Raw genomic sequence first — 10,063 nt, forward strand, 5'->3', positions numbered from 1 at the left:
ACCCTAGGTCTGGGTTTCATTTAAAATGTATTTTATGACCAATGCACCTTCAAGAATTTCTTTAATCATTTATATATATAAAAAAATACTACAGAAAACATAATTTACAATAGTAACCGCTGTAACTATGGCTACCATGACGCATTCTTTGTTTCCGTGTTAAGATGCGCTCGTCTGGCTATTTCTGTCACACCTTATTCGACGAATACTTGCGAGAGCACATACATTTTAAAAAGGTGCAGTGACGAATAAAGAAAAAATATATGACATTTCGCACTGTGAACGCGCAAGTCAAGTCGCGCGTGCCCGTAGGTGCGCGCATGCGCAGGGCCAGCCAAGCCGCCAACTAAGGGGCCAACATGGAGAGAAAAGGTAATCTCTTCCTTGACTTTATTATTTGCCTTTTTTGAAGCTATAACGTTTATACATGAGGCAAGGTGACTAACGTACGTTCTGACTCAAACGAGTAGTGTAATATTAAAGCATAAAGACACATTTTGCCTTGTATTGGGACGCATGGGCTGGTGTCTTTAGCGTTAGCATGTAGCCAGTCAGTCTGCAGATGAAGTGAGCTAAATTTACTTTCATCACGCCCCAGAGGCATGTTTTATTGTCGGTTTGTATCACCTTCACTTTAAGCGATTTCGCTTTTCTTTTGATAGATAACGTTAGACGTTAATCTTATGAGTAGGCGCGTGCACGTATCAGCTGGATGAGAGTGGAAAGCGTATGTTTTCCCCTTTGCTGTCGTGGAAACTTCAGGAATTCATTTCATACAGCCTCGTTTTTGGCGTTATAAAAACAGATGAAAAATGCATGTTATTTAAGAGCCACGTCTGCACTCATGTAAAGCGCTCAGTTCCTGTCACACTACTGTAAACACGCAGCTGTGTATTGTTTATGTGCATTACATAAGATTACTATCTCCGGTATGTGTGTGTCCTGTATTATTTCAGGCTATGTTTGGTATTTTTTTAAATTAATAGTTTCATTGTCATATGTTGCACTTCATTTGTCACACCAGTTCTGGCACTTCAGGCGAGGAAGAAAAGGGCCAAAGCCAAGAAGTCGACCAAGAAGTGAGTTTGTGATTTATTCTCTTGTTTTTTCTTTTCTTTACTAGTTTCTATTTATTTGGGTGTTCGTTTTAATTTACAAAATGACAGTGTTAGACTAGACCTAAGAAGGACTGCCTATATGTATATTGGGTTGTGCATAGTTAAACTGTTTTCTGGGATAGGAACCATAATATGGGATTCTGTCTATTGACTTTTATTTATGATGTTCTGGAAGTTGCTAAGTATGTTAAATGCTGTCTCTGTTAGGTGCCACTGTTTTGATGTGTACAGAATGAGTTATCTAGAGTTTACTCCAATTATTAAGTTTTAGTTGTTGAACCGTGTTCATTTGATAATATCCCTTAACATTTTTGTAAATTGTTATCTTTTTTGGCATGCTGAGTATCAGGTTGCACTTTCTTTCACTTCAGTTTTTGTGATGTAAGACACAGGTGTTTTTCTTGCATTAGTTAAACCAAGAAAGCATACATGCAGTCTGTGAAATGCATTGAAACTTTTCTTTTTTTTTTTGTCAGCATTGTATTTAACAAAGGATCTTATGCGGTAGAAACCGAAACATTAGCTGTGAACATTGTTTTTTTTTTTTTAAATCAGAAGAAGTTTAAATAGATTTTTAACGTTTTGTTTTATTTATTTTTTAACATGTCAAGTTTGTTTATTTACACTCTTAATAAATATGGTACCAAAAGGGGATTTGGCCATAGATTAATAATTTTTGGCTCCCCAATCGACCTCTCAGTTCAAAAGTTATTAAAAGAATCATTTTTTTTTTTAGTGTAAAGTATATTTGAATGATCTAAAAAAAAAAAAAAAAAAAAAAAAAAACTGTTTTTCAGAACATTTTGTTGACTGGAAAGTTTCTTGGAACCAACAATTACAAATTTAGATTTTTATTTATTTTATTTTATTTTAACAATATAGCCTGTTTAAAAGCAGATTTGTTGTTGTAATCAGCATCACAAAGTTGTTAGATCAGGATACCAAAATTTTAGTTATAATTGCAACATCTGTTTCATTTATTCTAAGATTATTAGCTGCTTTATTCAGGTCGAGTTTGGTTATACTGTGAGCTCATTAAAGGTGTTTTTATGTGGTAAAATTTAGTCTATGTGAATGTAGCATGTCAAAAATCTAAATCGCATGAGACGGTTGTCAGAAAATTTAATGTGAAATCAGCATCAAAGAGACTTTTATGTAAGATGTTGGCTCTGTGAGGGTTTATACTGTAAGAGGACTGCCCTATATAGACTATACTTTAATGTGTGTCCATTGACCTAAATGAAATGTACTGTCATCCCTCAGGCCAGCACATCCTCCACGCGGGGCATCACTACAGCAGCCCCCTACAGAGACCCAGATACAGGAGCCCGATGAGGAAATCCTCGGCTCTGATGATGAAGAGCAAGAAGATCCTAATGACTATTGCAAAGGTTGGAGACAAAGCTCTAGAAGTTATTTTTGACAGCAGAAGTTACAGCTTGATTATTTTAGACTAGACTTAAAATTGCTGAAATGACAAGCTCAGTCTGAGAAAACTTAAAAGACTAGAAGCACTTCCTTGTTTCACAGTTGTTGTTTTTTTCTGTGGATGAAGCTACAATTTCTTCTTAGAAGTGCTACACATAACTACTGTAAACTGCAAAAGTAATGGATATTTTGTACTGTAAATACAGGAATGTCATCATCCTGTTTATACCCCTATGGCTGTATGTTTCAAATATCTATGTGATTTTTTATTTTTTTATTTAATGTAAAAGGGAAGTTTATAAAAATGTATATTTTTGGTTTAAACATCCTTTAAATTGATTGCTTAAAATCAGTCCCTAACAAAATGAAAATCAAACAGCCCTAAAGGACAATCGATGAGCTGTCTGAATTGTTGTTCTTCTTTGGTTAGGAGGATATCACCATGTGAAAATAGGGGACCTATTCAATAGTAAATACCATGTGATCCGGAAGCTGGGATGGGGGCATTTCTCCACTGTGTGGCTGGCCTGGGACATCCAGTAAGAGCTTTGTCATTTTGAATAAAACAATATGCCCAGAATCAAATGTGCATGATAAAGTTTTTCCTCTTCATTCGTTCCTTCTCTGCAGAGGGAAGCGGTTTGTTGCAATGAAGGTGGTAAAGAGTGCAGAGCATTACACTGAAACAGCTCTGGATGAAATAAAGCTACTCAGATCTGTAAGTATCAAGAAACCACTAAAGATGAAACGCTTTAACCATTTCAGAAAAAGGAAAGGCAAAAACAATGAAACGGTGAAATGTAGACTAAATCTAATCGAATCCTAATAATTTTTAATCAGTTATTTTAATTCATTTGAATCTAAATCCAGATATTATTGAAAATATATTGTTTTGTTTTGTTTCCAGGTCAGAAATACAGACCCTGATGATCCGAACAGAGAGATGGTTGTGCAGCTACTGGATGACTTCAAGATCTCAGGGGTCAATGGGACTCGTATCCTTGAATATGAAGAATGTTCTGTGTGAGAAAGAAAATGGGTTAAGAAGTCTTCAAGCAGGTGTCCCATGCTATTTTAAGATACCCCAAATTCTTTTACAAGGGCACATTGATACAGTTGTTGCGTTGTAGTGATTATACTGAGAGAAGCTATCCTGGTATTATGGTTTTCATGTTTGTTAGTCTTCTACACTTATTTCTATCAACAGATTTTTCCATTTTCAAAGCGTTGAACCTTTACTTGACCTTTCAGATGTCTGCATGGTGTTTGAGGTTTTAGGACACCACTTGCTTAAATGGATTATCAAGTCCAACTATCAAGGCTTACCTCTGCCCTGTGTCAAAAGCATCATTCGACAGGTAACACCGCTCACCACCGCAAAACCAGATCGGTGTTCACGTAATTCTAGTTTGACTTATTAACTGCTGTCCTGGATTTATTTTGGGTTTACAGTCTTGCTGAACATTTTTGTTGTATTAAAAATTCAGAATGATTTGATAACAAAAGCATGTTTAGTTTGTCACATATATTTGTTTTATTTTTATAAAACCATAAGAACAGACATGTTTATAAGGGATGATGTACATGACTGTCAAAATGACTTAAGTTCTTAAAAGAACTTCTGAAATGTACTACCGAAAGTGTACGCTGTTTATGGTTTATAGAACAAACAAAAGCCCAGAATGATTGCACATCTGGCTGTCTTTATATTGTTTTATTGACTGATTGTACCGGTTCGAGGAGCAATGGGCTTCTTCACACAGCCTGCGCCATGTGCAATGGTGCTTTTGAAACCTACTGACAAAAAATGGAAGGCACACGGTCGTCCACTCAGAGCCTCCACACGCACTCTCTGATCACATTTTTTCCGTCACGCCTACCATAGCGGACTCGCAGACGTGGAAATTATAACACTGGCTTAAGAGACTTCTTTTAAAAACAAAGTTAGAATCAGAAGCAATCAAGATTACCTGTTTTAGAGAGCTGTGAAAAACCATTAATAACATTAACAGTTTTAGTATGACATTTCTGTCTCTCTTTTTGAAATCTCTCAGGTTCTTCAAGGTCTGGATTACCTGCACACCAAGTGTCAAATCATCCACACAGATATTAAGCCAGAGAACATTCTCATGAATGTGGATGAGCTGTATATCAGGCGGTTGGCCGCAGAAGCCACTGAGTGGCAGAAAGCTGGTGCTCCCCCTCCATCTGGGTCAGCAGGTACAGCAGCTCTGCTAACTCACTCACACATGATGAAGGACACTTATTACATGGCTTCAGTCAGTTTCGAATGATTATGTGTCAACTTTTCCCCAGTAGTTTTTGCTTAGCCAGTCCACATTCTCTCATTAATACAACTTGTTGGTTAGCTTTCTTACCCTCTAGCATACTTCTCTTAAAATTGTTGTGTTCTTTATCTTCCAGTGAGCACTGCCCAGCGCCTAAACAGGTATACTTTCCTTCTTTAGGAAATGTTTTTATGCATTTCATTTTTGAAAATTTTTATTATCTTTTATTTTTAACTTTAATGTCCTGAAGAAAACTATTCAGTTATTTTCATTCTTTCTGTAGTTCTCGGAATATAATCTTGAGCTGTCGTTCCCAATTACAGGAATGTTCTGGGGTATTTGCAACTTAATATTTTGCCCACGTGACTATGAAGACATTTATAATGTTACAAATGATTTATATATATAAAAAAAATGTTCATCAAAGAATAAAAAAATAAATAAAATTTATTTCATAGTTTCCACAAAAATGTAAAGCAGTACATGTTATCAACATTTATAGTAATACATTTTTCTTAAGCAGCAAATGAGCATATTATAATAATTTCTGAAGAATCTTGTGACTCTGAAGACTTGGGTATGGGCCAGAGATGCTCACAAGTCTCTGAGCTAGAGTCCAAGTCAAGTCTCAAGTCTCTGAGCTAGAGTCCAAGTCAAGTCTCAAGTCTCTGAGCTAGAGTCCAAGTCAAGTCTCAAGTCTCTTTATTATATTAAGTCTCTGGTTATAATAAATGTTGCATCACGTACAGCGACCCATCCAAGCTGCTTAGAACACTGCATAGCTATATATAAGGAATTCAAAGCATGTAATATGTTATTATGACAACTCTATTTATTAGCATACAATATCAACTTTGATTTTGGTATATAATCAGTGTAAACAGGCTATTGCAACATGACAAAAACACCAAGAATGCTTTACTTTTAAGTTAATATCTGTATTTTGCATTTATGGATTAAGTAATGGCCTTCTGTCTGTCCTGGCTGTATAGCTGCACACCTCTTGTCTGGCTTAAGAATGAACAAAGCTACGCTGACTTATGTTATTCATACAATACCTACTCACAAATAAACATCAAAAACAAAGCCGGCTGCAATGAATTTCTGTGCAAAACAGCTTTTACTACAAACACTTCAACACAAGAACATTGTTATCACACAAGAACATTTTGATAGAGAACCAAAAATATTTAAAGTAGATAAAATTAGAATAAATAAAATGGAAATGTCTACATACTATTACTACTGTAAACTTTGCAAATAGGACATCAGCCCCTTCAAGTCAATGAACAATAACAAAGTGGGCTGCAATGAATATCTGTGCAAAACGTCATGGCTCCGCTCCTACCCAATGACAGATGCACGCAGGTTTTTTTCCACTGGAGTACTCACGTGAAGGATGCGTGCACAACTAATAACTAATATCATCACGCTATAAAGGGTTGGCCTGCGCTGGGTGCGCCCCTCCCCCTATAACTGTTCTGTCTCGCGGAGGAGCTCATTTGTGTGCATCTGTGTGAAACACGCTCTCTGAAACACGCATAGGAAAAAAAAGCGACAGAAAGAACGGCTCCCCTCCAGCCGTGACTCGGCTCCCATCGTTCATGTTTATGAGCCGTTCAAAAGAATCGGTTCGTTCGCGAACGTCACAACTCTAACAGCGAGCTCATCTGACGTTTACTAAAAATTAACATTGTTCACGAGTCCCGGAGCTCGAGTCCGAGTCGAGTCTGAAGTCTTTCGAGGACGAGTCTCAAGTCGAGTCTGAAGTCACTGTTTGTGCGACTTAAGTCGCACTCGAGTCCGAGTCTCAAACTCGAGTCCCCATCTCTGGTATGGGCTGCTGAAAATTAAACTTTGCCATTATAAGAATTAATTACTTTTGAAATTTTTTAAAAATAGAAAACGCCTCTTTTAAGTAGGAGTATTATTTCTCATTATCACTGTTTTTAACCACATAAATGCTTCCGTGTTAAGACTGAGAGTCATGTTTCAAAAACATCTTGGAAAAAACATCTAAATGTTTGAATGGTAGTGTATGTATAATTGTCAAATAACCTGGAATTTTTCAGTTGTCAACAAAATGCTATTGCTCTTTAGCATTAAGATGATAACCCATCTTGCTCTTCCCCAGGCACCAAAAATGTCAAAAAACAAAAAAAAGAAACTAAAGAAGAAACAGAAGCGTCAAGCGGAGCTCCTGGAAAAGTGCATTATGGACTTGGAGGAAATGGAGATTGGGCCTGAAGGCAGAGAGGAAGAGGAGGATGACCCCAGAATCCCCCAAATCCCCCTCCTGTGCCCCACTCAGACAAGCGTCACTGCAGGACATTGCTACTGAGGACACAATAAGTTAGCTTCTATTTGTATCAATAATATTTATAGTGCTAGTGTTAATTAAAGTGGTTTAGAATTTGCTATCATTTGTGATTCCATACCAATCAGCTGCCATTAACACTTTGCCAACATATTTCTCTTTCTCTGCATCTCGCGTAACAGTGGGGCCCCAGAGAGAGACTAACCTCTGATGCTTCACTTGAGCTCAACTGTAACGGCTGTATGCACTCCAGTCAAACACAACCTGAGGAGGATGATCAAGGAGACCAGCGACATGGCCAGCTGCAACAGGAGGATCACCATAATGCAAACACAGACCCAGAGGACACTGCTCAAAGCATGTACGAGTACTGCAATGGGGCAGAGTCCCCTGAACTGGACCAGGCCCTGCTACAAGTAATGGCACTTCAGGACGAGAGCAGCCAGAGGAGGAGAGCTTGACACCCGGAGAGAAAGATCAGCAAAAGACTAGAACTAGAGCCAGGGAACAGAACAAGGATAAGCTAAAGGACGGTTAGTGAATTTTCTATGTCTTTTAAAGAGGATTAAAATTAATAGGATTTTTTACATTAAAGGGGTAGTTCACATAAAAAAAAATTAAAAAGTGTCATTATTTGTTCATGCCTCATGTCGTTTCTAACCTGCAATGCTATTATTTTCAGGTAAACACAGCATTTTTGAGTAATTTGACAATGAAAGTTTTATAGTGACCACAGATTTGTTGAGCTTTTTCTTCCTCTTCCAGATAAGTTGTCATCTGGAAGCCTATTGGTCAATCCACTGGAGCCAATTAATGCAAGAAAAAATCAAGGTCAAGATTGCTGACCTTGGCAATGCCTGCTGGGTGGTAAGAATCTTAATTGTAGCCACTTATCTGTAAAACGCAAATAAGAAAGATTTTTGCAAGGATCACGGTAATACAAAAGTAATATGAGTAATGAATGATGAAAATCATGTTTAGCCATCACAGGAATAAAATAAATAGTTATTTGAAATCGTAATAATATTTCACAATATTACTTGATAATAAATAATTGTATCATATATTTAAACCTTAAACCAATCTTACCAACACCCATGGTTGAACGTTAGTGCAAGTTTATTTGGTGGACTGATAAATGGTGCACAGACGTTTATTAAATCTAGAAGTTAATTTCCTCTTTTAAAAAATTGAATAATCTGACTTTGTCCAGAGCTGAGTATTGCTATGATTTTTCTGCTTTTCAGCACAAGCACTTTACTTGAAGACATTCAGACCCGGCAGTACCGATCTCTGGAGGTGCTGCTGGGATCGGGTACAGCACACCCGCTGACATATGGAGCACAGCCTGCATGGTGAGAAGCAACACATGATCTGATCAGTTTGTTAAATTTGCATTACTTCTAGGCAAGAAGGCAGGTTTATTTATATAGCACATTTAATACACATTGGGAATTAAAAGTGCTTTACGTAAAGAGAAGAAAAAAAATCACAACAATCAAACAGGAATTTAAAACCTTTGAAAAGGATTTAAAAGTTAAAAATGAATTTGAAAAAGTTAAGAATAGAAAATGATTATACATAAAATATAGTGCAATCAGTTCGGACATTGCACAGTGCTCATTCAATAAATGCACAGTTAAACAGATGAGTTTTGAGTCTGCATTTTAAAATGTGAGTAATGTTTTTAGGACTTTGATATCTTCTGGAAGCGCTCTCCAACTGCGGGTGGCATAATAACTAGAAGCAGACTCCCTTTGTTTTGTGTGAACGCTTGGGTATTTCTAACTGACTCGATACTTGTCAGTACATTGGCAGAGGGAATCAATGGGAGTGTAGTCATTTGGTGATTAAGATTATGGGTATCATCAACATATAGCCAATTTGTTCTCTCTCATTATTTGACTTTAGTGGGAGCATATACAGGCTAAACAAGAGCGGTGCAAGAATTGAGCCTTGTGGACCCACCATGTCATGGACGTTCACTTGGACTTATGCTCTACTATATTCACATAGTAAATCTCCCAGTTTGAGTACCATCCAGAAAGCCTGACCCAGTTTTCAAATCCCTGTAGAATTATGTTATGATAGACAGTGGCAAATGCAGCACTCAGAATTTAAGCAGATATCATTTATAATCTTATGAGCTCTGTCTCTGTGCTGTGATGCGATCGGAAACCTGATTGAAATCGCCAGGTATCTTTTTTTTTTTTTTTTTTTTTGTTGTCAGTCTCTCAACAGTAGCAAAAAAAGTGCCGTTTAAGTTACTGTTATGAGGTTTGAGAAAAAGGTCTGTCTAGCTGTGGCTAGTTCCACATTTAAAAAAAAGCACGAAGGCTATCTTTATTGTTGCTATAGTGCATTTCAAGTTTTGTCTTCTGCAAATCTACTCAGCTTTTCTGCATTCTCTTTTCATACTCTGAACTGCTGTACATAAATCGACAGGCACCGTTGTGAGATCAGGTAAATCAAATTGGTAATGTTCAGACCTGATATCGGATACTTTTCTCTTTTCAGGCTTTGAATTGGCCACTGGTGATTATTTGTTTGAAACCCACTCTGGTGAAGATTACTCCAGAGATGAAGGTAATGCAATATTTTGTGTCTGCCTAAATTACAAAAATGCGGAATGTTTCATGCATTACATTTGAGGAAAGATGGTACAGGAGATTTTTCATGTAACACATACCTACAGTAAAGGACATACCTAATGATTTTCAGTTTTAATGTCACTGAAATTTACATTGCCATATTAATATCTCAGTCACTACAGACACTATGTAATTAAATTGAAATACCTAATTAATTATTTATTGTATGTTGTTTTCTTTTATTTCTGAATATGTCTGTTGTTTTTCTTTATTTTCTAATATGTAGTGAAATGTCAGTGCTTTAAGAGTTTTGTAATCTGT

At 36.8% G+C, this 10,063-nt stretch overlaps 1 pseudogene; it reads left to right on the forward strand.

The window, feature by feature from the left end:
- The first annotated feature begins 178 nt into the window (after nt 1-178).
- Nucleotides 179-9,737, forward strand: LOC113100758 (SRSF protein kinase 1-like; annotated as a pseudogene).
- The last annotated feature ends 326 nt before the right edge of the window (nt 9,738-10,063 follow it).

This window comes from Carassius auratus, unplaced genomic scaffold (genome assembly GCF_003368295.1).
Source record: "Carassius auratus strain Wakin unplaced genomic scaffold, ASM336829v1 scaf_tig00217349, whole genome shotgun sequence".
Lineage (NCBI taxonomy): Eukaryota > Metazoa > Chordata > Actinopteri > Cypriniformes > Cyprinidae > Carassius > Carassius auratus.